At 41.8% G+C, this 27,401-nt stretch overlaps 1 non-coding gene across 1 annotated transcript; it reads right to left on the reverse strand.

Moving 5' to 3' along the window:
* Positions 1-14,619: 14,619 nt before the first annotated feature.
* On the reverse strand, positions 14,620-14,692 carry Trnak-cuu. The gene has a single exon. It is a non-coding gene; the product is annotated as a tRNA-Lys (tRNA).
* Positions 14,693-27,401: the final 12,709 nt, after the last annotated feature.

Below are 27,401 nucleotides of genomic sequence, written 5' to 3' on the forward strand. Positions count from 1 at the left end.
TGTAAGTGCTCTTCAAGGATTATCGCTTTGTATGCCGCTTTAATACCTACTGAATGTAAACATTTAACAAGAATCGTAACAGTCGCTATTATTAGAAAAAATAATCTCCGTTTTTTTATTTGATGTTTCGACGCATTCGGCACTATGTTGCCAAGAATATTATACAGCAAATATTATGTATAAAACCGCTCTACTTGTATAAAATCAATCACAGTCTAATTGGCTGCAGCGATAAATCATGCTTTTATCATGCATACTTGGTAGCTAGGAATGCGAACATTACTTCCTACTTGCAATTCCACGGTAGAGTAGATTTCGCTATTGCTCCAATTGAATCGATACACTGACTCATTGCTTCCATTGCAATCATTCCCATGGATGGAAAGACTGAGCACTCACTCGCACCTATCATTACTCGTTGCACGGAATGCGAGTCATCGATTAACCACCTCAACCACGCAACCACCGTGCGCATCAGCATCCAGATGCGACATTGGCCAACCGAAGTATGCCCACACCGTACTAATGTAAAGTGAAATGTTGTTTGATTGAGTGTGTGTGTGTGTGTGTGTGTGTGTGTGTGTGTGTGTGTGTGTGTGTGTGTGTGTGAGCCCGATCCAGGGGCTGCGCTGCCCGGGGACACGATACAGGTCCGGCCCGTTGACGATGACGAGTGGTTTACTATTCATCTTGTCATATCGCAACAAACGCCAAGGACGCACACATGACATGTTGGATGCATTCCTTCCCACAGGCCAAAAAGCGATGCACTGGAAATGGTGAGGGTGGACAACATATCAGGTGCTCCATGAATTACGCTGCCATGTCCAACGATTCGAGGGACGGATTTTTAGTACAGTTTGGTTTACAGAACGAACGCTGCCGAGTCTGCTGCTTCCTGATGAGAGAGCGAAAAAAGACAGCACAAGATAAAAGAAACATGACCCATGATCGATAGTTTCGTTAGCGTCCTTTCCGTTCCGTGTGCATTTGAGGTAAATTGGGCAGCGTTTACCGAAATCCACAGGAGACGAGATCAAAAATGAAAGTTATGCGCTACAGCACGTCCCACAGAATCGGAACTTTATCGGTGTGGCTGCATACGTGGCGAATTTAGTTTTTGTACCAGTTTTTCGCAACACTGCTAACAAGAACAACTTTACTCGTTTCTAGTAAAGTATTTTCCAATCGACATACGCTGCACTCACATACACACACATGCCATGGGAAACGGATGGCAGGTTTGTAGTTTTGCACCGGAAGTTGATTGGCCACTGTTTTTGTGACCCGCTGGTGGTTCGGATCCTCAACTAACCTGATCCACTGTAGCTGTTGCTTTTTATTCTTTTAATTGAATAGCTAACGCCGTTTTTGACTCTCTTTTCATTTGTACACACTACCGACTGAATGGAGACTGCTAATGAAACGATGTTTTAAAATTGTTCAAAAGTTCACCACAGCACGATTGGGAAACAGAGTTGGCTGACATTTTCCTCTCTTTTTTTGTTTGGTCCACGATAATCAAATGGTTAAAGTGCGAGTTTTTGTCGCTATTTTATTTGGAAGCGTTTGTTGCAATTTCTCATCGATAATGCTGCTACGTGCATCAATTTAGACTATGACACACACCCACACATTGAAAACTATAAAATTGTAGGTAATTTAAAATATATTTTATTGTTTAAAGCAGTATAAACTTATTTCTATTATTTCTTATTACTTACTATTACTTATTTCTAGCAATTTTAGTCAATTTACAACAGTCTTATTCCGCAACCAACAGGTTAAGAAAAACTGTATGGCAAACAGTTTTGCCCTACAACAGAACGTGCAAATTAAATACATATGCTGCACAGTCACTAACTACTGTATCCGGAGATTACTTCCTTACGTTCTCAGGGCGATCCGGCACAAGCTACCATTTCATGCGTTTCGATATGCATGCGTGCTAGCGAAGGAATACGTTCTAAACCAACTCCGTTCCAAACATTTTAACCACGCTGCCTTCGAGTCAGCAGCAGAGCAACACTAGAAATGGCGCACATTCCTTAAAGCATGCCGTCGGAACAACCCATTCACCAACGACTACCATATTTATGTGTCCCTCATTCCCTTTGCAACTTTTGTATGAGTAATTGGTAGCAGCAACTCGTCCCAATCTTAGTACCAAAGCATGCACTGGACGGTCAAAACAGGTCGCAGAAAATCTCCGCATCAATTCACTTAATTGCGCCTTTCGGAAGATGCAAATCGCTTCAGTCTGCGACAGTCCCTGCGTTCGAGAAGAAGACGTACAACTATGGGCAATTTTGCTAATTTTACTACGTTGCACGGTGCATTTGGAGCGATTTGACAATCTAGTCTCCAGTTGAATGTCCGTTAGCTATAGAAACCGAGTGCCATTATGGAAGTGGATAGTAAAAAAGAAAACCTTCTCTTCGCATAATTATAAGCGGGTTAAATGTGACACCACGTACGACCCGGGTCGTGTAACGGGTGCAATAGTGGCAACGAAAATTGTCGCTTGTTAGCAAAACAGCAAGAAAATGACCATGATGTGCTGAGTGTGTGACAAGGGTTTCACCAGGAGAAAGAATGAATGAAATTTCGTCCGAATAACACCTCAATACCCGGTTTCACTCTTCCACCATCAACGAAATAATGTTCCAAAGTCTCGCTCGTTGTCTCTTAATATTTGACAAAAGATCGAAAATCAATAAAATGCAAATCAATTTCTCAGTTTCAACCTGCTGGCATTTTTGCTTATTTCTTTAGCTCCGTCAACCAATATTGTCATCTTCCCACGCCAAAAGGGGCGGTTTTTTGGCCTTTTGAAGCTCATAAATCAAAATTTCAACGCGTCAAGGTTGTATGCTCTTATGATGCGGATCCGTAACCCTCGCTACGGCCAGCCTTTGATGTTCCGATACCATACCGGTCCCTTTTGTTTCGATTCGGGATAGCACTTTTAGTATTAGCTAAAACGCAAAACGGCTCAATAATGTGGAATTTTGCAACACAACATGCACAAAAACATGTCAGCCGCATATTGTGTGGCCAAATATGGCTGCACAGTAGTACGCCATAAATAGCAAAACACACCAACGTACAACTTTAATCAAGTATCATGCTTGGCTGGATGTCATTGCTGCAGTGGTACTTTCGGGCATTCGGGCAGAGGTACTTTTTTGCGTAGCTCTGGCGGCATTCAGGACCAGATAAGGTTGTTGTTCTTTGGAAACTTTGAAGCGGCAAAGTGTTGCATATGAGAGAATAGATTTCGTTTTATTTTTCCACTTTTTAAAGAGAAGATTATAACATGTTTAGGGTAAAATTGTTCAAAAACCTCTAAGATGTTTCATCGGGTTCTATCCGTTTAACATATATTGATTGGCACAGATCGCGGTACAAACTCATGCTAATACTCAACTGTTTTTAGAAAACTAAGAGAAACTCCATCAGGAATACCATCCTTTGGATTGTGTGATTTATAAGAGCAACTTTAAACCTAAGGTGTACAAAAAGGGTACTGCTCCATTATACCAACATACGCTATTCATCGAGTTTAGAACGCTTTGTCAACGTTGCGCTGTATTGAGGTTTTTTTTGCTAACTTCTTTCCCCGCTTCACACGGACTCAATCTCCAACTGAAACCAATACCGGTATATTGCTGATGTAGTGGCTGATGCTGCATTGCTGTCAGGTGAAAAAAGCTATTCCTCGTCCCATCCAGCAGTGGCTGTGGCAATTTCATATCGATTTCAGCGGCGACGACCAAAGCAAGTCGCATACGCAACAAACGCGATGTGAAAAAGCGACCCAAGATCCTGTCTTATCCTGCACCACTTAATGCAACGGTCGGACGGGGACAACAAAAAACTAACGACACTAAGATTGGGGCGCCAACTTCAACTCTCCACACTCTCCATCACCGTGACTGGCGGGTCTGCAACACATCGGAAATTCGCTCGGCTTGGCATCAGGACACATCCTCATTCGTGATCGGAAGCATGTTTTTGTTTTCTGTTCGCACACTTGCCCTGTCTGCCGGCCACTCACCTGGTGCCAGGAGCGCTTGTTTTGGGCGTGAGTTCGAAAACGGCTGCCGGCTACCAGAACGTTCATAGGAAAAAAGAGGTGAAATAGAATGCAAACACATACACACACACTTTGCACATGCTGGCGTGCGGCAAAGGATGGACTAAGCAGATGGGGGAAACCGTTCAGCCGGTAGGCCTGCTTACTCAATCGAACGCCGATCCACCACAACAGCCGAATGACCAAAGCGGAAGTTTATCGATCTCGAGTAAAGGCTCCGTTTCGCTGTGCGGATGTTGTCGAACCGAGGAAAACCGGAACCTTGCCGCTGCAGGTTTCATTGCGACTGGTGAACTAACGCCCAAGGGTACAAGTGCAATTGATTTTCAAATTGAATTATTTTAAAGTAACACTCCTCGCTGCGCATCGCTCGTACGCCTCGCATCACCAAAGTGGTGTAGAGTTTTCCCTTTTTACCATTTCCATTTTAGAGGAAAAATGTGTGTGTGTGTGTGTAGAAACTCTAGTGGATCTTACGTGTGGTGGGAAAAGTGTGTGTGTGTGCACCTTTTCGACCCTTTTTTCCAACATCGACCCTCATTGATGGTGCCCGGCGGCGTTGATAAACGGTAAAAAGTTCTCACAACAGAACTCTGCAACTCCCAGCAACGTCATGCGAAAGGACAACGATATCGACGACGACGACAACGGCGCGGATGGCGTTTATCAAGCAATTTAAAGTACCGTGCTAGCGGAGGACACGTAAATAGTGCAAAATTAAATTAAGTGCAGTGCGTTCGTTTCCCGCCAGGTATCTGCACCGTTTTACGCCCGCTGCACGATAGGGGTTTTCGTTGTCTTGCGAGCAATTTCCCAACCGTTCATCAGGAAAAGCAGTTTGTTAGTTTCCTCAACGGTGTAAATTCAAGTAATTTCTTGCTAGTTGCATGTGATGCACCGGAAGTGATTGAAACGAGGTAAGAGAATCAATCGAGCTGGCTGCATAGCAATCAGTACAAAACTAGACATGTCCTTGAGTGCATGAAGATTTCTGCATTTCATTACTTTTACTTACCAGTTAGATAGCAATGACCTACTCCAATCTCTCATATATCACAGACCCTATTAATAATGAAGGTAAGATTATAAAGTAAATAGAGCTTTTAAAACTTGTTATGTTTTCAAACTACTAATATTTAAAAAGCAACAGAAAATAACCAACATCCAACTATTCACCATAGTAATCAATATGTAAACACATGTTACGTTAATAAACCACTCCAACAAATACTTCACCCAAGTGGTAATGAAGCCTCCGCTAATAGACCTACTCGAATGGCCTTCTAATTAAGCGTCCGAAATCGATCCCCAAACACATCTAAATTGTACTCACCATCGACATTGTTGCCACTCAATCAACCTTACAGCACTTAATCGAAAATCTCTCGCGACTGCCGCAACTACCACGTTCCTCAAACCAACTCGGCTCGGGTCATCTGTACGTGCGGCGGTTGCTTGAGAGACGTTTCGCCCAACATTTTACCCAATGCCAACCGTTTGTCCACGGCCGATGCTGATCTTCATTGTCGTGTGTTGCCAACGGCAACATGGCGTTTCACTTTCGCTGTTACTTTACCGGGACTTGATCGAGAACAGATGACGATGGTGATGCGGATGATGGCCCGAACGAAGCGGAATTTCCTAATTAAATTAGAAGAAAACGAAAGTAAAATCATTCGACCGCTACATACCGACCTATGTGGCAGATCTGATTCAACGCCCGAGTTTGGGTTAATTCTGTGAGACGAGGCGGACAACACGGTGCAAGAAAGAAATGAAAAGGAAAAGTTCTCGCACGCCCTGTCAACGGCATCTGTTGTCGGGGGTGGACATTCCTGGAGAAATCACTTAATATCAACGGTTTGTTTCACGTTTTCCATTCCCCGGAAGGTGGTAAGTGATTGCGGCTGGTGATGCTATTTAAACAAAGATCGAATAGGAGTACGCAGTCATCCAAAAATTGAAGCACTATTTCCGCTTCGACCGGAGAACGACGAAAAGTCATAATTTTGTCATTCCTGAATATATGCACATGTGTGTGTATGCTCATTTTCATCTAAACGATTATGCGTGATTTTATTAGTATTCAAATTTGCTTTTATATTGAATATAAATTTGTATGATTTACGTGCCGTTGTTGCGGGACAAAATTACAATTCAGGGCTGCTCGTTTGACTCATTGTCTAGTTGTTTGTGCTCGGAATGCTCTGCATATCATTATTGTCGGTGTGTCTAAAACCCACTGATAGGTTCCAAGAAGACGCTTATGCGTTTTGTTTTCTTCTTCGGCGACCACCAAGTAAACCGAGCCCAACACCGCAATGATCGCACACAATTATCTAAATTTTATTGTAGTTGCGTTCGCTTTTCCGGTCGCGCTTCGGCATAAAGTGTTTCGAGCATGCCTCGCGTAGAGGTTCTGCGCTTCAACCTCCGGAGCAAACATTTACGACATCTTTCTACCATTTTCACAGCTTTAGTTATTCTATCCAGGAAACCAATGTTGGAGTGTGTTTGTATCAAGTATGAGATGGATATACTCAACCATCTCTCGGCAGGAAAAGGAAAAAATAATAAGACTTTTAATAGATTTCTAACATTTCTTGCTACATTAAACCCCCGAAAACCCGCAGTTGCACGTTCCTCTAGAAAACTTGACGTAAAAGGGAGTGACGATGTTCTCGGTAATCACATTAGCCGTAATTGTTCGACTGAAGAACATGCGGCCAGTGATTCTTCGCTACAATGGTCGCACAGGGACGTCAAGACACTTCTGAGCACGTTACCAAGCAAGGGTCTTACATGTTACGTACCATCATATGATGTTACCGTTTTACGATCATACAATAACGAAATTAGTGCACTTTATTTCATCTTATCAACCGACCTGTCGCCAACCTGTTACGTGAGTCGTTCAGCGGTATCCATTTTTCCGGTCGAAATGAAACGCACTCAAATTGTTTCCCACACCCGCGGTACAGCCTGCACAAAATGCTACCAAATCGTCCATTTAATTTAGTTTCACTGCTAATCACGCATTTCGACCGGTTTCATTTCAACCAAAACTGTTGTTCTGTGTTTGTTCATATGTGTGTGTCTATGAGAGCATGGAGCGTTGAAATTAAATCCTCAATATATAGGCCTCCACTCAGCGGAATCGGATGGGCAATTGGTGTGGTGGTCATCTCCAATAGATTGATTTTTGTTAACCTCCACCGGCACCAGTTGTGCCGAAATCCCACATCCTCCAACCGCACATCACACCGACACACAAACACACACACATCAAAGTACATGCATTTTGTTAGCACCTCGTTTGCCTGTTATGCAATATGTGCAGTACGTCGGAACAGGATCCGACCTCACCCGATCGCCTATCGAATAATCTGTGAACTAAACGTCGGCGAGTCTATCAAATTGGGCAATTTGCTGTACCGCTGACCTTTCGAGATGATTGTGCTACTGTAGCAGTGATGCACAAATTGGTCCATTTGTAACGCTTCGCAAAGCATGAAATCAAACACCGGCTATCGTCATGTTGGTGCGCTATTTACATACTGACCCGCGATTCTAGCAGCCAACCAGCGGTAGACGGCACAATTAGTAGTCGATGTAGCTGCCGAATGTTGTAATTATTTCTACCATTTTAATTTGACATCGAGAGGCACAGGAAACGGCTGTCGAGGTTGATCAGTTTGTAATGATTAAATCGTTCAAATGGAAACGGAAATCACTTACCGTACTTCGTGTGAGATGTAATACTTGATCAGTTAGACGAATACAACAATAGTAATCATTCACGGTGATATTGAACTATCAAACGGTTGCTGATTGGGATTGGACTATGATTCTGTTGATAATACAAATATTCTTGATATTCAATTGACTTAGCCCTTAAACTAAGACTCCCGTTTAGTCTTCGATGCTTTTCCATCCTATCCTTTCCACTATTTTCCTATTTATCAAAAACTCCACAACACGCCGGGGTTTTTCGCACATGCAAAAAAAACACACACCAATTTCGATCGAGCTTGCCAAAATAACAAAACACACTCGTGCGTCCATTGCATGAAACACGCCCTTCACAAACAAAACCCTTCGATTCCACAAACACTCCGAGGCCAGTGGAAACGAAAACAAGGTCACTGCAAAGTGAAGTGTCTGCTGGAACCAGCATGTTTAGGCCATTGCAAAAATGGTTGGAATATGCATGTGTCTGACATGCAGAAACAGCGTTCTGTGTACAACACACACGGAAGACCTCATTCGCCAACAAACAAAGCACCAGTGTACTGGTCATTTGTCTCTAATGGAATTTTATAACAGATTAGAATAATACTAATATTCGCACGCCTGTACGTCCGTTCAACCACGCAAAGTAACGACAAATGAACAGTCTACAAAGAGTTGGTGTACGTTTGGTTGATGGTGAAACATCAAAACTACAAAGTTTAGAAAATCACTTTATTATTTGTTAGTAAGATGTTCATTGAAAGCCTCGCGATTTGGCATTTGTGTTGTGTATGTATTTATTCTACTATCACTAAAATATAGCCTGGATCAGAGGTTTCCAAACTAGTGTTGGGTAAATCTGATTCAGATTCATGAATCTGAACGACTCTTGGAAATGATTAAATGAATCTGAATCTCGGATGCAAAGATTCACGAATCTCCGAACACACAACTATACTCGATGAACGGTAAGAACAGAATGATGTTTTATTTCATAATAGTTCTACTAGTTCTAGAGACGATTCGAGATTCGAATCACTCATCACTGATGATTCATACGAATGAATCTCAACGAAAGATCCATGAAATCCAACTCCAAACTATGGCCCGTGAGAGCCTATAATGCGGCCCGCGAAGATTTTGCAAATAATGAAAAAATATCTATTTTTTATATTATTTTTATAGCAAAAATCTGTTTGATTTTCAAAGACGAAACATAATAGAATTCTTTAAAAATTATATATATTAACCAGCAATTTTTATAGAACTACGAAATGTTTACGTTCTGATTAGCTAAAAGTAGCGTCAAAATAGTCTTCAACAAGATTATTTGCGAAGCAATGCGGCCCGCGAACTGAAAAGTTTGGATACCCCTGCCCTAGCCCATTATTTTCAACCACCAACTGATTTGTTAAGATTATTTCTAATCCACTCTAGGTGAGTCCATTTATAGCTCATTCCTGGTCAAATTCTATCGCGAAATTGAAATGAGAAGCTGAAAATTGTAGTTCAAAATTCGTAATAGAAAAGTAATCGAAAAACTGTGGCACTAGCACCGGTTTCGCGTTACATACTCGTGGTGTTTGTGAGTGTGTTTATTTGTTTCCTCATTTGTTCTAAATTACCATACAGTCTCAGAAAGATGGCGAACCTTTTTTTTGGCGAAAGCATTGAAGCGTTCCTTCTTGGTTGGATACTCCTAATCGAGCATAATATTCCACCAAGCTCTGTTGGGGCTGTTTTACATTTGCCACCCAAATGGAAAATAAACCGAGGGCAATAAAACTGATAACACAAAATATGATTCCGATTGAGTTCGTGTGCTGTCTTGCCCAAAAATAGCCACGAAAACACTCCACCAAACTCTAGCATAGCGAAGCAAAATTTTCATCCAAATAGCATTTAAAATGAGAGTGGCTCTCGAACCTTGGTGAACAAAAAACCCACCTATCGGTGTACAATTCAGCAGAAAACCCAAAAAACAGCCCCTGTACGATGACTCCTCATTTAAGCGTCAAAAAGTTGACTACAAACTGGTCGCTGTTCCTTAGCCCGCAGGGGATTCTGTTTTCGCGAAAGAAGAGCGCACCGAGCGGCACGGATAGGTTGTCTATCACAAAATAATAATTTAACTTATTAAGAAGCGAGTCTATCAAAGTTTCAAACGACCGCTGGAAGCTGCAGGTACATGAACCCGGCAACAAGAATAACTTCATTTGCACAAGCACTCGAGTGAGAACGCGCGCACGGGGAAGTTGTCCGCGTCCCAGCGGTCAGCTCGACTGGCAGAAGTCGGGCGGAAAAACAACCACAACCACGGATGAAATTGAGAACCGGAAAAACAACCACCTTTTCCCCGGTAACAAGACCAATTCAACATTTTTGGCAAACCATCTCCGAAAGCCTTCGGGCGCTTTTGGGAAGAAACAACAGCCCGGACAACGAAACGGCATGGCTCACATACGTTTTCTGCTGACTGTTTTGTGCAGACGATTTCTGCTCGTTTTTTTATCTTCTTTCGCTTTCTCATCTGGCCGATTGAATTGGTTAGCTGGGGTATTTTTCGGCACACGGCGACACGGTCGAAGACAACACACTTTTCTTTCGTATGTTTTTCGTACTCCCTGCTTGGGATGGTTCTTTTCCCCCTTCGGCAGCTGGCCGGATAAAAAAGGACGAGAAGTCAATCGGATCAGGAAGCCTTTTGCTTCCGTTTTGCCGTCCTGCCTGCCAGTTGCACGAAAGTAGCTAAACTGTTGACCGTAGATAAATAAGATTTGATTAAATTTAAAATTAATCTTTTGTTGACAGAGCGATGTCATTTCTCAGCCATTATTTGAACACTATACCAAAGTCTAAAACACACACATACACCCAGGCACACGTCAGCGGGAAAGGATAACATAGGCGCTCGTGTTCCGCAGTGTTTTAGCTGCCCAACTTTTCCCCTCAACTGCAGGACAAGGTACGCTTCTTCCCGAAGAAGGAGCTACCGAGGTTACGGATAAGATTTTAATGGAAGTGCGCGCACATTGTTCTGGGGTCGCATGGCAGGAACATAAATTTTATGCACCCCTTTGACGCCAACAACGCTGGATGGCGAGTTTTGTTTTCCGATGGCATTATACAACCGAATGTTTACCTTCTTTAGACATGCCGGGTGCGTCGCCGCCGGAGATGATGATGATGATAGTGCGCCCGTCACACCCCGAGTCGGTGACTTTTGGCACTTTGCTCCGTTCGGCAAGGATGGTGGTGTGGATGGTGTGCTGTGCGACGTCAGCTTACCTCGGGTGTTTGCTTTCAATTTCCATTGATTCGATTAAATTTTATGCTACGGTAAATCGAATGTTCAACCCCCGGCAGCACGTTCGGGTTTCGCATCTGCTAAGCAAACAGCGCCGGGGCACCGCCAAAAGTAGATTGAGCTAGAGGCACTGGGCGGATTGAGTAATGAAGTAAGCTCACTAGTGCTGCTTACCATAACATTCGCTTCATTTAAAGGTTTCCGTGAGGATGTTGGCAAGGTTATTGTACTGATGAATGTGACACCACCTTCCACTCAAATGGCAAAGTCTACCTCTTGCAGGGTAGATGAATTAAATGAGACATTCTAGCAAAATGTGGCCCAGTTGATTACATCTTGTTGCCTAGCGTGTACACACAACTAATGTACTGACTCGCAAGCAAGCAGTATTGCTGTAAAGTTTGGGAAAATGGCACAGCAAGCGTCGAGCGAGAATTTGAAAAACAAGCATGCATTTATGCTCGGCCACGTACATTTATTACAGCCCATTAGTGCAATGAGCGTTTCATTGAAGCATGGAAGCACCCGGGGCGAACGGAACAACAGTTGCCATTCAAATTTTCCTGCGTTCTTCTGTCGACAGAGAGAACCCTCACGTTTTCCGGTACGATTCGATTCGGTGCGGTAGCGTTCGGTGCATGTTCGCCCAAAAGGTCAGCGCACACCACGCACAGTCGCAGCGGCACGTCCATGATGTGCAGCTGAAATCATTTCCGGACGTTTGCAATTGGAAGGCTCCCCAATTGGTGAATCGTAGTTGTCGATCTGGACCGGATCTACGCTGGTTTCATGTGGGACGTTGGTTTTTTTATTTTACGATAGAAATGGCATCCCCGCGGTTGATGGTTTATGTCGGGGCACCAAACAGTCAGTACGCTTATCTCCGTGTGGGTTTACGCGGCACGAGGCATTGAATCCGCCGGTCCCTCGTCACTCTTAGACAAATAAATCAAAACTCTATGAAAAATGCCATAAATAGAAATACGAACGGTTCAGCTCGTGTTGGGTGCATCGTCGTACGAACGGATCAAACGAATTGCATGTACAGTGCTACGCTCTCTCCAGCACCAAACACTACCAGTGGCGTAAGTTGATCTCGCTGCCATCATAATTATGCTTTACAATAATAAATCTGCTATACGGACAAGAAGCAACAGTACGGTTCTTGCCTCGTGCCGTTTTTCAACCCTTTTCCTAAGTTAACTTTCGAAGTGTAGCTCTAACTCCTAACGCTGTTCTTTCTGCACCAACCGGAACTGTGCAGCGCAAAGGTTCGAGCTCGATGAATGTTCTCAACGGCATCGCTGATCATCATCGTCTTAATTGTCACTCTTTCGCTCTCTCTCTTCAGATTCTACGTCGAGTGGGGGTTGTCGGGTTGATGCACTTTACTGCAAACATATGGCAAGATTTATTACTTCACCCGGTACGTCTCCGGTCAAACTCGATCCGGTAAGCCGTTTAGCGTGACGAGTGCCACTGCAGAAATAGTGCTACCGTGTATGCATGGGGGAATTACTCCACAAACTTTTGCAAAAAACCCATACAGATCCTCAGAGGGTAACGGGTGGGAATGCTGTCAGCAGGCGGTGATGCTGCTAAATTTAATATAAAACGAGATGCATTGCTCACATCGTACCGTAACACGTTCCCGTAGCTCCGATTTGGGAAGAATGTATGCATAGCGAAACCGGGCAACAGGTACGAGAGCTCGCTGCTCTGGCCTGGGCTTAGTTACAACCTCTTCCCGACTGCGACTGCATTGGGTTTAACCTTCAACGGCCATTTTGCATTCTCGCGTGTGAATGGGAAACGCTTTCGGACAGTTTCCTTGCAGGCATACCTGAGTTTATCGTACCCTTAGTTGTTTTTTTTTACTATCACTCAATCTCGGGTGCAATATAGTTGCAGGTAATATGCCGGAAGCGCAAACGATTCCAGCTAATGCTTACACTGAGTGCTGCAACGATGTTCTCGAGGCACTGTCATGGGAAAAGCAAAAAAGGTACACCTTCCTTTGACCGGGTTTTTCAAGCAAGCATGCACCAGCGTAATTGATAATTTCAAGGATGCGAAAAATTGAAATTCTTTTCCAGCTACCAGAAGCTTGATCCTCATGCTCCCTTTCACCTAATGCTAGATTGGGCTCATCTTTGGGCGTGGGAGAATTTCGATCCTCTTCTAGATTCATTCGCCAGTCCGTTCGGTTTGTATGATGTCTTGTGGCCCTTGAGGCCGTGTGCGGGGGTGTGAGAAGCTTACACTTGAACACTCAATTTACATATGCTTTTGCTTGAAATTCAAATTGACAACAATATCTTGGAAGCGAACGGTGCTACAAAAGCGCTCCCTCGGCCTTGCTACGCCCAGACCATATGGCTTTCGGGCGCACAGGGACGGACCAAGAATGTAAGGAATAAAAATTGGCACAATGATGCCATAAAAATGAAGTTCCGTTCGGTCCTCAGCGTGTGGTACAGAGATTTTGGACAAAGAAGCAAAGGATGTTTTCCCACGTTCAATTCGTTATTGGGATTAACATCAAGAGATCGTACTTTAAATGAACTTAAATATATTGATATCGAAACCGCATCACTTGGATTCAATTTTTCAAGAAAATGTCTTAGTATTATAGAAAAGCAAATGCACCAGTTGTAGTTCAAGTTGAAGTGGTATGGATATTATCCAATTCTTTATTTATTATTTAAAGCAAAATTGTAACACATTTGTATTTCTCTAAATTTTTTGATTCTTAACTCTTTCATCTTTGACAAAACAATCCGTTTTACCATTGAACGAATAAACTTCAGAAAATAAAAATCATTTCACCTGTTATCTTGACTCGACATCTCAGTAGTTCTTATAAAATAGATATGAACTATACCACTTACTTACATCGTTCAACAAATATTATGTTTGATAAAATCATCAAAATCAACACATTTTATAAGAAAATAGCATGTTTTGCAAGAATAAAATGGTACTACGATAGTGCCATAACACAAAATAATATAATTATAAATATTTGTATAAACTCTATCGTGAATATCATAAAAAATAAAATTGTTAGTTGGCAGTCATTTACTAACTAAACAAATTTATACTACAAGTGATATCGTAAACAACCCCACAACAAAAGTTAAGAAATAAGAGTAGATTATTCGACCGATGGTTCATAAAATGTTAAGACACTTTGAATTAACTCTGAGAGAATTGCATGTAGAGCTATTCCGTCTCATTAATTTGTACTATGACACATATTTTACTATCCCTCAAACACTATGAACTCTTATAACATTCTTTCAACTATTGTAAACGTAATACACTTTTTTCAATTGCTTTAAAATTGTATATGTTTATTATTTATTTTATCAAGCAACTTTATAATTGCTGAATTAAAACGTAAGTAAAGTTAATGGTATTTATAAAAATTGTTTCAGAAATAAAATTAAACTAAAATAATTATTAAAAATAGATATGACGCCCAACGTGGGGCTCGAACCCACGACCCTGAGATTAAGAGTCTCATGCTCTACCGACTGAGCTAGCCGGGCAGATGTGAATGAGGAAGATTAGTAAACAACAAAGTTACGTTTAGACTGATCGACAGAGTGGAGTACAAAAATAGACAATTTTGTTTGCAAAACATTTGGTCGTGATAAACAAATATTAAATATTCATATTATTGTTGTACAGCATCACTAAATCACTGGATTCTGAAATTTAAATATGTATTGCATACTATGGTTATAATTCGAAACAAGAATACTGCTGCTGATTCGAGAAGAAATTAAATCTATTAACAACATATATCTGAACTTACCACTAGTACAGTGGAACAGATTAAAGGTACTTATCCTCCACCATTAAACGCCACCGAAACCCAAACGCAATTGAAGAAACATTTGGCGAATAATCTTGTTTTGATTGAACAATTTTCACACCCAAGTGTCTTTGTTTGCTATAAAAGCAATCAATGCATACCACCATTTCAAGCAGGTGAAGTGAAACGAAACAATTTGAAATACTTTAAAGTACCAGTAAAACAAACAACTCCTAGCTCATACAACAGACACAGCAATCGAGCCAGCTACCCGTGTCATTCAAAAGTGCCCCAAACCCATAGCGATTTAACTTTGGTAACATAATCGGATCCTTCATAACACGGTACGGCACTGCGTGGCGCAATGTTTTGGTTTATAATTTTAGCATGACATTCTGAGCGTCACCAACTAAATATGCATGCATGCTAGCCACGCGTGTTACCTTCTCCCCATCCCTCGTCCCCCATTTCCTCGCACCCCATTGGTTCAACAATTGAAAATCATCCCCTCGACCACTTGCTGCCTTCCTGCCGTGCTTTGTGGCTAGAGATGCCTGAAAACTGTACGGCTGGTGCTTGTTGCTGCAATACGGGATGCATTGCGGTTTGCCGCCTGACTGAAACTCACCCCCTCCGCTGTGGCGGCGATGCTGGGCCGTACGTTGTGAGGCGTTTAGACCGATCGCTACGGTACCGGAAACGTGGCCATCGCCTAGCGACACCCCACTGGAGCCGGGTTCAGTTGACTTTCGATTAGAATATCGGAACGCCGGGGACAAACTCGAGGTCTAGCGGGGCCAAATAGTATTTGTTTGCCAGAATATTTTGAACCGTACTTTGCGAAAGTACGGGCTTTGCGTCACTGAACTTGCTAACCTCTCTTTCCGCTGGCTAAATTCGCACACCACGCCGGCATCGAGTGAATACTAATGTAAACAAGATATCGTTCGGAAAAATGTTTGATTTTATGTCAATTTTCAATTCCCTCGGTGGTCGGAGGCCGACAGGACTTTCGGCACACACAAAACGCGTAACGCACGGTTTGCTATCAGCAGAGACTGGAGGCTGTGCACCAGCAGCAGCAATATTGGGGTTTGTCGCGACTCCAGCTCGATAGCCATGCGCACGTTTTTGGCAACACATTTAGCCGGCGGGCTCGCATTGGAATCGCACTGAATAATCGATGCACGATTGGTGGACCAAAACCTGCAGCCGGTCTTCGGTTGCTCGGAGGTATGAAGCATAAAAGGGGTGAGTGTTAGTAATGCGTTCGATTTTCGACAATTTCTAAGCTCCGACCGCAGCTCCATTTCAAACCGAACCGATTTAGAGGGGAGTGATCGATACCGGGCGTTGCTGCTCGGTACTACCTCCAGGTACACGAAAATTCGCTTCCGCGTGTACAGTTTGCCGATGGGTGTATCAATGTGTATTTCAGTGTGTGTTTGTGTGCTTGTGTGTGTGTGTGTGCCGGCAAGAAGACGGAATGGTCGCCAGAAGGGAGTACATTTTTGGTCGACATCGATTCGACAGCGGTCAGGCAAAATCAAGTTGCTGTCGCGCGTGGTACGGCTGAATTTCCCTGAAGCCGATGCTTCGCAACCCGGCTGCCGGAGCTGGAGTTGATAGGTACCGGTGCCATATGAAACGCAGCATGCCACACGTACGCCATCCATGTACATCGGTAATGACAACTGGTTAATTGAATTTGCCGTTTGGCAGAGCGTATCGCACCTAGCATCACCATCACAACGCTCCCTTCCCAGGCTCCACCGGTCAAACCAACGATGGCAAGCGCAATTTAACGCACTGCGGAAGTCGACGCAATTTGGAGAATTTTTCGTACATTCCAAATGGGCGACCTTTTGGGGTACTACCTACTCGGTTGAAATCCGCTTTCGCTCGTTCTAAACCACCCCGGTACGGCTCCTACAAAACGATGAAAACGTTGCTCTCCTTCACAAAGTGGTACGTACACTGTATTATCGTGGTACCAACGTGGTACTGGTCGCTTTCCACATTCCAAAAAAGGACTACCCAGCACGTCTTCGAATGAACGGTTAGACACCGCAAGTGACCGTAGCACTTTTGCCGACACGGTGTACCAAGAGCCTGACGAAAATTGAGGACCGCGAATACCGCAATCGTGTGTTCGCCGAGGGACAAACTTTGCCGCTGCCCGAAACGCGAGCTTCTAAATCCGGTCCGGCCGAATCCGGTTGAAAGGTTTAAGAGAGCCTGCTGGTTTGCTGTTTTTTGCTTTACCAGCCCCACCAGAGCGCTAAGAACGCAGAGGCTTGTGCAGTGCGCTCACTGGTTGGTCTTTAATGTGGTTTGCGATTGTTTCAGAATCTGTTGGCGGGAGGTCCAAGACCTCGGATGAAAATGGAATTAACCTGCTGTTTCACTTTCAACTGCAGGTAACCCTGGGGTATTCTGACCAGAATCCATTCATGTAACGCACAGTAGTTTACGAGAGTTTATCCTACAGCCCCTGGGTTTTCATATAAAACCACCATCTTAGCGAAAGATTATATCATACAAGTACCACTCTAGCATTTGTTGGCAAACTTGTGTGGTGTATGTGAGTCACGCATGGTTTTCCTTCGATGAAATGAATAAAAAATGTTGGAACAAGCATATGAATGAGAAATTTTGTTTTAAATTGTAGTTTCATAAAGTGGACGTACAAAAATTCAAATAATACTTTGGCATTACAAAATTAATAAGTCAATAGAAAGTGAGAGTATGAGTTCAAGTTAGCCCAAATAATTGTATTGCTTATTTTGCTTTTTTTTTAAATATGTATGTACTTATGTAAAACCGGAATGAGGATACAATACTAGCCGAATTTGAACACATAAATCTTATAATTATGATATACTTACCGATAAAGATAATAAATAAAATAAATGTGAGTGTCCCGAACTATAGAAAATGATTCTCAATCCCCATTTTCAAATCGACACGAGAGATTTTTTTTGACTAGTTATGTGCTGAGGAATTCAGTTTCTCTATCAATAACTTATATTTAATAATTCTTCTATTGTATTTCAACAGACAACGTTCAGGGCGTGGACGACATATTTACTGATTTATGTGGAATGAATGCTTATATAATTACTAAAATAATAAACAATAATACACTATAAATAAGATGGTTTCTTCATTCAGGCAATAATTAAAACCGATAATCATTCGTATAATTTAAATAATTAAATTTGTACGATCGCTAAAACCCAGTTAAATAATAAAATATACATTTGTCTTTATGAACAAATATTGCAAAACTTAAAATACACTCTGGCAATAGAACGGAACTTGCAAACTAATTTGATATTTTTTATTTAATATAGCCCAATACAACAGAGATTAACTGTGCCTATAAAAATATTTCGTTTTTTATTCAAAATTAATATTAACAATTTTATATAATGCAGCGGTATTCAAAAATTTAATTCTTGATAACCTAAGTCTTTCCAAAACCGCCACTTGTTGCATTACGGATGATATATCAAACTTAACATAAAAATCCTTGCAAAACTACTATTCAATTTAAATCGGTTGCATCTCGTTGCTTCCCTCACTTAAACGCTCACGTAACATAAACCTATCCCCACCATCGTGAACCATTAACCCATAACATGTGGCTTCCTCATTCAGGTAACTCGCTCCAGTTACCCACTGCGGCAGATGCACGACGTCGAATCGATTGCGATCGGCTCTTTTTTGTGCGCAATCAGTTTTCGGTGGAAAAATTATTTGTCGGAAAATGTTTCGACCTCGATTGACAGCTATGGATGGGAAGCGTTTGCGTATATGTTGTGCTGGCCCATCAGTGCTTCGTAATCATTTGCATTGCCAGTCGTTCGTCCAGCCAGCTTCGTACGTGTATTGATAGAGAAGCAACCAGAGGAGCAGAGGGCGCAATGGCGGCTGAAATCAATACGCAATTATCACTTTATGTACATTAAATTAATTTATTGCGTGAACACTTCATCACCAAACAAAGCGAGCGGCAGCAAAAACAAAGCACTTCAAAGCAATTCCGGCTTTCTGTGGGCTGGTAAAGTGAAGCAGAAATAACCATTCAAATCGAAACCGCATATGACGCATCTTCTGACGAAGGCAGATAATAGAAATGTACTGGCGAGAGAAGCAGACAAAAACGATAATATTACGCAGCACTATCACTTTGGTTTGGGTGACGTTGAGTGTGAATGTTATCATTCAAAGCTGAAAACCGATGAAGCAACTTCCTGTCTTACTAGGAATTTGTCCGTGTAATGTAAGCTTGCATTTGCAAAAAAAAACTCATGCAATAAATTTTTAAATGAGGTAATGACGAAAAAGTTTTTAAGTAAATTAAATTAAAAAATAAATAAATGCCGCTAAATTTTGTCTTGAACTCACCTATTATTGTCTCTAATGCATCAGTTTTTGGCAGTGTGTCACAATTTTAGTCTCTACGACATCAGTTGTTTGCAGTGCTCATTATATTTTGTGTCAAAGGTATAAATTTTTGACTGTAAGCTATTTTTTTGTTTATAATACTTAACCTAATGTGATACTAAGTATTTCACAATTATACAATTTAAGTAAAGTTATTTAAAATTAATTTGATAGAATCTAAAATATAACAATTATTATGGCACTTTTGGATGTTTGAATGAAGTGAAAAAAGTAAGCAAGTGTTTTCAGATGTAGGCAATGATATGATAGTCCTGATATATTAAATATTATTAGTTTTTTTTACAAGAAGCTATTCAATTATAAGGGTTTTGATGGGTTTTTGTAAGGTAAACTCACAGTTGTCTGCACAAAAATATTTTAAATTTACCACGATTCCTACTAGGGTCTAAAGCTTTTGCCCTACCCATCAAAAATTGGTGCATTAGAGTCAAAAACATGATGCACACCTTCAAAAATGTTGCTTGAATTAAATACTTAGTGGCCAAGACTGTAAATAATCAACTTAAAATTTATCTCATTAGATTGGATTTCGTTTCTTCCTTGCATGTACCAAAAATATAGCTTGCATTCAAACCTGAACGAGGAAATAAAACAAATACAATTTATCTACACATTCCTTTGTTTAATGAACACATAGAAGTTATGCAACACTAGACGCCAATCGTTTTGTGTGGTCAACGTTAGTCCGTGAACGAAAATCCGAAACATTCACACAATACCGAAACACAGCGATTGGTACCGTGGGTGTACAAAGTTAAGCTTGATTCGTAAATTTGGCTGATCGTTACGATCGCTCGATTGTAGCAGCGGCAAGGGAACGATGATGAGAAATTAAACGATGGATGTGCTAAATTGCAACGATTTCGTAAAATGAGCTGACCTTTCAGGCGGGAAGCGAGCTTACAACGAGTTGGGAAGAAGACACAGAAGATGGGGAGAGACAGTGAAGATTTTTTGTTTATGTTTACTTTGTTTTTGGATTGAGTATCATAATTCGCATCGGTGGTGTGAACTTATCGTTTCTGTCGACTATGCAACTTGATGTGACCGTTGAGTCGTTCCTCATTGTTGTTATGCATGCGTATGGTGAATATGATCTTGTCAAAGGAAGCTTTTTCTGCTGTCGAAAAGTCTAAAAATATTTGTAAAATGTGAATGAATATAACTACATAAAATCCCTTTGCCTTTTGCGCTAGCTAAATGCGAGAAATCAAAGCTCATTTCCAATTTCAATTAGATTTGTTTTTTTTATTGTTTCAAACCTTGAATAAATACCTACAGTATCATTGTCATTTTGTGGTAAAAAAAAACAGCTGAAAATACAGCTATCTGCAAAGCGCGTGCTTCATACTTTAGCAGTTGAAACCCCAAATTAATTCCTTAATCCAAACAAAAATCCCTGAAATGCATTCCCAAACAATACAATATCGAACCGCAAGCTACTAGCAGCAATATAATCTGTCTTCCTCGTACACTATCCTACAACCGTTGGCGATCTGCATCAAAAATTCCATTTGAATATGGATCGTTAGGCTCCATGCGTCCATGCTCCATTCCACTCATTGACGGACGAATCAGCGGGGAAACACAGCACGAGTATAGCAAAAGTAATAACATGCCTTTGCATGGCCACGCATTGCTCAATTATTCACGATTACCAATACACTCACGGCGGTCACCAAAAGGGCTAGTTTCGGTTGTGTTATTCACGTCATTCAGCTTCCCGCGGATGGTTTATTTATTTTTGTTTGCTTTCAGACCTCCAAAAGAACGGTGTGACCAGCTTTGATGAAATAATGAACAACGTCTGAATGAAACACCACTGACTGTGATGCGGGTTGCAGTGGGTTGCAAATGTTTTACCACGAGTTTTGCTATCTTTTGTCAAATGTGTTCGAGGACAATTCTAACATCTAATACATATTTTATTTTTCCATTTTTCGTTTACATCTGAAACTCGAACGTGCTAGGAAAATAAATATACAAGTGTATATCGAAAAAAAATCAAACGATCTATCGTACTAACACGTATTCACGAGTATACACGAGTTACTGTCAGTTACCTAATGTGATATTAGGTTATACACCTTTGTTCAGTAGCGCGTGAACATTTAGTTAGAAGATTAACTCAAGATGAACTACTAGAATTAAGCATAATAAACACCTAAGTCAAATGAATAATGAACACACGGCATTTAACATGTGAAATAAAGATACAGAACTATCTTTTGGAATTGGAGGAGAAATCATGAGTGAAAGCAGGGGAAGTCAAACATAGGGAATTTCCATCCAACACATAGAAATAAGAATAAGTACTCACTAAATATGTTTTATTGTAAACATTGATAACTAAAATAAATACAATAGTTTTACAGATAGCATAAGGATTAAACGAACAAGGACAGCATATCGCACAAAGAAATTATAAGCGTACCATAAGCCACTGTAGAAATAATTTAAAATAAATAGGGATCCGCGAAACAAGGTAAAACTAATGTGTAAAACTTTAAAGTAAAAAAGAAATAAAGATACAAGTACATGTAAAAGTTAACAAACTATAAAGAGTTTAAACACGTGTGAAAAGGTTTAAACTCTGATGACATCCTCCTCTTCCATCGTGGCCCTAAATCCTTATGGGCCCAAACTGGGAAAAAAATTAAAAGCCAGTCAAACCACCACATGGAAGAATGTTAAAATCTAACATCAATAACAGTTGAGATTATCAAACATACAATACAATCAAACATGCACAATTCAAAAATCAAACCGCAGATCCTATCCAGAATGGAGCAAACGATGGCTCATTCATCGATTCACCTCTAACACAACAGATCAGTCAGCAAATTTACTTTACATACTAGAAAAACCTTGTCCAAAAATCTGCAATCGCCATGGTTTATCCATCTACCATCTCAATTTTGATTACCTACTTACTTATCCGGCGCTACAACCGCTTTGCTGTTCGTTTCCATGCTATTCTGATTACATCATGAATAATAAAAGCAATATGACAGGGTTTGCCAAGCTCTAAAAATTTTAAAGTTATTCTGATACTTTTTTCAAACAAAAAATATTTTTTGCTCGGTTTCCAAAGTATTAGACTTTTTTCCACCATTTTGTTTACTTAACCCTTTATTTGATAAACCGATCAACTTCTTGGAACCGATTTCTTAAAATAAAGTCACACACCCTTTTTGCTAAGTAGCACAATGTTTGTCAAACCTGGACGCGCTTGTTGTTTACCTCTGCGCCTAGGGCAAAGTGCGTTGCCGGTAAAGTGCCGACCGACAAAGCGGAAGACGACATTGCGTTGCTATGACCACTCGAAAATCTAACGCAAGCCGGGTGGAAACAACAAAACCAGACCATCGTTTGCATTTCCTTTGAACTCTTTCACACAAACACACCCTCTAAGCCTTCCAATATACTAAAAAAACACCAACTGTGAAGTCATCTGCAGCACAGCTTGGTAAGCGTCTAACCGCCAATCTTCCATTGCTGTTAGTACATGACATTGCGACGAAGAATGCATCAAACTGTTTCTCTCGTTCCATACTGCCTGTGGCCTTTTGCAATTTTTGGAAGGTTACGATGCAGCCAGTCAGTGCACTGAGCATTCTAAAAAAACGCACAAAATCTACTAAAGTGCAAATGGGTACTTTCATACTGCGAATTCCTGGACGCCACAGCACGACGAAATTGATTTTACCCAGTAATGGCAAACATTTTGCCGCCTGCAACTATTTGAGGTAAACATATTTTGTCGGAATGGTTTTTGCTGTTGAGGGCTTTTTTGTTGTTGTAGTGCCTCCTTCCTTTCCTACCCTTCTTTATGGCCGTTCCCAAACACCATCGAGTTTCCGGTTGGGTGCGAGCTTTGACTGACTCATCAGTACTATCGCAGGTGCTGGTAACGATAGCGCGCTTTGTACGCAGGGAACCGAAAAATCGAAGTTTTCGTTTCCGGTACATGCGAACGGATGTGCGGGAGAGATAAGCAAACGAAGGGAATGCTCTGGTTTGTCATTTCGAGCGATTTCATGATTCCGCTTCAAATATCTATCACCGAGTTTTTAGAAGAGTTTGTCAAACATTCATACATCGATTGGACGTGAGATGTGCTTGGTAATGAATTTTGCATGCTTTACAATCTATTTCTTTACAGCATCGAAACGGCAAAGTACACACATTTCAATATAGTCCGTTTCTACGCGTTGAGTTTATCGTTCTGTTTTCAATCAGCTACAACTACATGCAAATCTTTTCAACTTATACAGAGTATGGAATGCTTTCATAATAAATTATTAAATACATTGCTCATAGAACGATAACGCATCCAGGAATAATGGTATATTCTATTGGATATCGATTTATTTCATTTTCAATATCGACATTTTGCTTTGATTTAATCTAATATTTCGCTTTAATTTATATATGGTAAATGTTGTTTGTTAGTTGTTCATGTTTGTTGTTATGCGGAAGATATTAACAATACCGAAATCATTATTACTATGTTGTGAAATCTGAATTTTTTTATTGATATTAAAATTTGGTCTTAATCAGTCTCATGCATACAATAATGATGCGATTTAAGATAGAATAGTTCCCAACGGTTTCAGCATTTCGTACCATTAGTTCCAGGCAATCTTTTTCTCCCGAATCGTCCGATCGGTTCTCATAATCTCGTCGAGAGTGTGTATGTTGGATTAATCATCCACCTTCTAGCAGCACATATGCACAACAAACTCAGCTCGCAAAGTAGTGGTCAGGATCCCACGATTAGCCAGCACAGCTGTTGCTACCCTTGCTATGGTACTATTCCTATCCTCCGATCCAATCATCACCAACGTTGGCCATCGGGTAAACAAGCGGCCAAGGTTTGGGCGCCCTTTCTCGCCGAATCGCACAATTTGCACGAACCAAAACAGCAACATCAGAGAATAGTAGAGAAAAAAAACCGACAATCGTTCGCTCCACAACCGACAGGGAGCGGGAAAATGTGAAGGCCAAATGGCGAAAATATATCGTTAAAAACCAATCATGAAATGCTAAGCGATTAGCACAGACTCTCTTTATTAAGCTCCAGCTACCTCACAGCATATGGACAGTCCGCGATAAGCGAAGTATGTGAGCGCGCATAACAGTAGCATTTACACAAATCGTACCTTAAGTCTTAGTGGTGAACCTGTCGGCCCAATTCGCCAAGTAACACCAGCAGCTGGCGAAGACGGGACGATGGCAGACAGCATCGTCGAACAGAACGGGACTCTTCTCCAGACGAAGCTGATTGACTTACCTCGCACTGTTCCATCGATTTCTCCAGGAAGGGCAGTTGGACAGTAGCACAGCATTACACACAGTTCACGCTGTGACACCACCTCGCCCATAAGTGGTTCGGATATTTTTACTTCCATCCCTATACACCTCCATTCAAACGCTTCCCTTACCATGTCCAGATAGAGATTTTCGCCCCGCACGGGAGACGCCACACAGCTTGCAAAGCCCCATTAAGTGGGAATGAAAAATGACCGCTTTTTTCCCCTCCTGTCGATTTATCTGCTATTGGTTTTGTGCGAGATCGCGACGATCACCGCTTAAGTCGATGGGGATAGAGTGGGCCCGCGGGTGAAGGGATGGCGTTATTGGTTATTTGTTTCTGTCGGCCGCACAAAGCGAAACTTGCACCGCGGTCGAACTCACTTCATCATTTTCTGAACTCCGAAGCGCTCCACACCGTGTGGCTCTGCCGCAGCCCATGCTACATGCAAGAAATGTGGATCTCATTCGGAAAGGCATTCTGTTTTCATTCGATCTTCCGCCCTTGTGCCGGCCCTCCGTGGCATGCCGCGTTTGTTTTACTCTGGGTTTTGCGTGAGTGTGATGAATCGGCTATCGGCTATCGGTTTATGTGTTGTGTTGCCGCGGTCGATTGAATTAACCGGTTACTGGACTGTTTTTTCCCCTTGCAGTTACTGTGAGTGTGGTTTGTTTTTTTTTTCTCTGACCACAGAGGAGTGGATCAAGGTTTTGACGGGATCGGGATGGCTTTGATGATCGGTTCTGCCCGTCGGTATGATCGTTGCCGACATCGACGGTGTCGCAGAAAACCGGTAGCGACAGGTGAGAAAATTGCACTCTCTTCAAAAGATAACGATCGGTATTTAATCGATCGAAGTGATTGTCAATAATTACTGTACGGTGTCGGTCAGGCGAAGGAAAACAAATCCACCACAGAGCGAACGATTTGTTCAAAAGTTTTCTCATAAGTTGAGAAATAAACAATGTTTCCAGAATATGGACTAGGTTATTTACTCTAATCAAATTTTCATTAAAAATATGTTTTTAAATATTATACAACACGCTTGGCTTTGCTTTCTGCGTTATGTTGTAAAATGAAGTCTTCCTACGGTCCCTCAAAAAGCAATTGTATTACCGAGATAAATATATTTTTAACTCGACCTTTTACAGTAATCGCAATTTCATTGCGACCATCACTGCTACCGCCGTGGGCCAGAAGTATGTTTCGCACAAAAAATGCGTCGTTTTCCGCTACGAACCGATTGATCGATTGTTGATCGTTGGGTGGAAATCGAAATAAATATCACAAGATCGATCGAACGAACTGCCGCAAGGAACGGCAACACAACACAGGGATTTTTTCAGCCCTCATTTTTTTTCCTTTCCACCCAGCTGCCTGCATTAAATGATTGTTTTCCTAGAAAGTTAATTAGCGAATGATTTATAGCTCCGTCGATGGGCCGACCGATTAAGAAGCATATGTTTCCCGACACCAGCACCCCGCCCGGGAGAGTGCTCTAGAATCGGCATTATTCGCGGCCACAAGCTTACGGTGTTTGACTTCCAGACTCCGTACTCCGGAATCTTCTTTCATCTCTCCACGTCCTATCGACACATCCTAACGTTTTCCAAAAACGCAAAAATGGAGCACCACACCATAGAAAAAAGTCTTTCTCGCGCGCCCCTTTTGCGTACGCAGCCAGCGCACAGACGAACGAAAAACCGATTTAGTAACCGAATGATAAATGATGGAAACTTTCGAGCGACCGGGAGGAGCTCGTGGACCCGGTGCATGCCCGCGGCAGCAGTAAGTACGTGTACGAGCGACACGCTTCTTCGCACGATTTTTCGGGTAACGATCCATCGTTTGTTTAAAGTGGGAAAGTTTTCATTACCTCGCACGGATTTTCCGTTTAGCAGGATACGCGGCTACCAGCACCGGCTCCATTATGCCACCATAAAGGCAAGAAAATTTGCGGTATGAGGTTTGGAGGAGGGGGCGAGTACCCCATCGGTAAAATGTCAGCGCTGGTCGACCGTTTGGAAGAGCGTTAGCAGGGCAAATTTTGCCATTGGAAGGTGAAGTTGGATACCATACGGTGCCAACGGTGTTGCACCTGTCGTCGTATTTCAATTTCCTAGTTGAAAAAAAACAGAACATCTTCCATTAGAAAAGTGGCGGCACCAAAAAAGTTGCCAAACTCTGCTTCTCATCTTAGCTGAAACTATGTTGAGCGAGCGGCGAAGGAATTATCTTTCAAATCGTTGCAGGAGAGGTAGCGCTACGAGATAGATTTTTCTTCTGTCCTGGAAGCACTCGACAACTTGACGCGCCAGCAAAGGCACTGCACACCATCAACTGGAGCGCGGGAAACAAAAAGCATTCAGGTGAATCAAGTACGGCACGCACGTTGCGCTCGTTCTTTTAGCTCGTTTTTTTTTTCGTCTGTCCAACCGTTTCCACCGGATCGACTGCGGCCCAGCTCATGGCGTTCATTCCGGGAATGAGATGTGAACTGGCGAGAATCGATTTATGCACACTGTTTGGTACGGAACCCTACGTTGTGTTTTGTATTTTTTTTTTTTTTGAAGATGTTCTTAATAAAGAATCGGTGGCTCTGAAAAGAGCCGATGGTGTGCTTTTTCGTGGTACCAAGCTGGGTGGTTTG

Source organism: Anopheles arabiensis, chromosome 2, assembly GCF_016920715.1.
Source record: "Anopheles arabiensis isolate DONGOLA chromosome 2, AaraD3, whole genome shotgun sequence".
Taxonomy (NCBI): Eukaryota; Metazoa; Arthropoda; class Insecta; order Diptera; family Culicidae; genus Anopheles; species Anopheles arabiensis.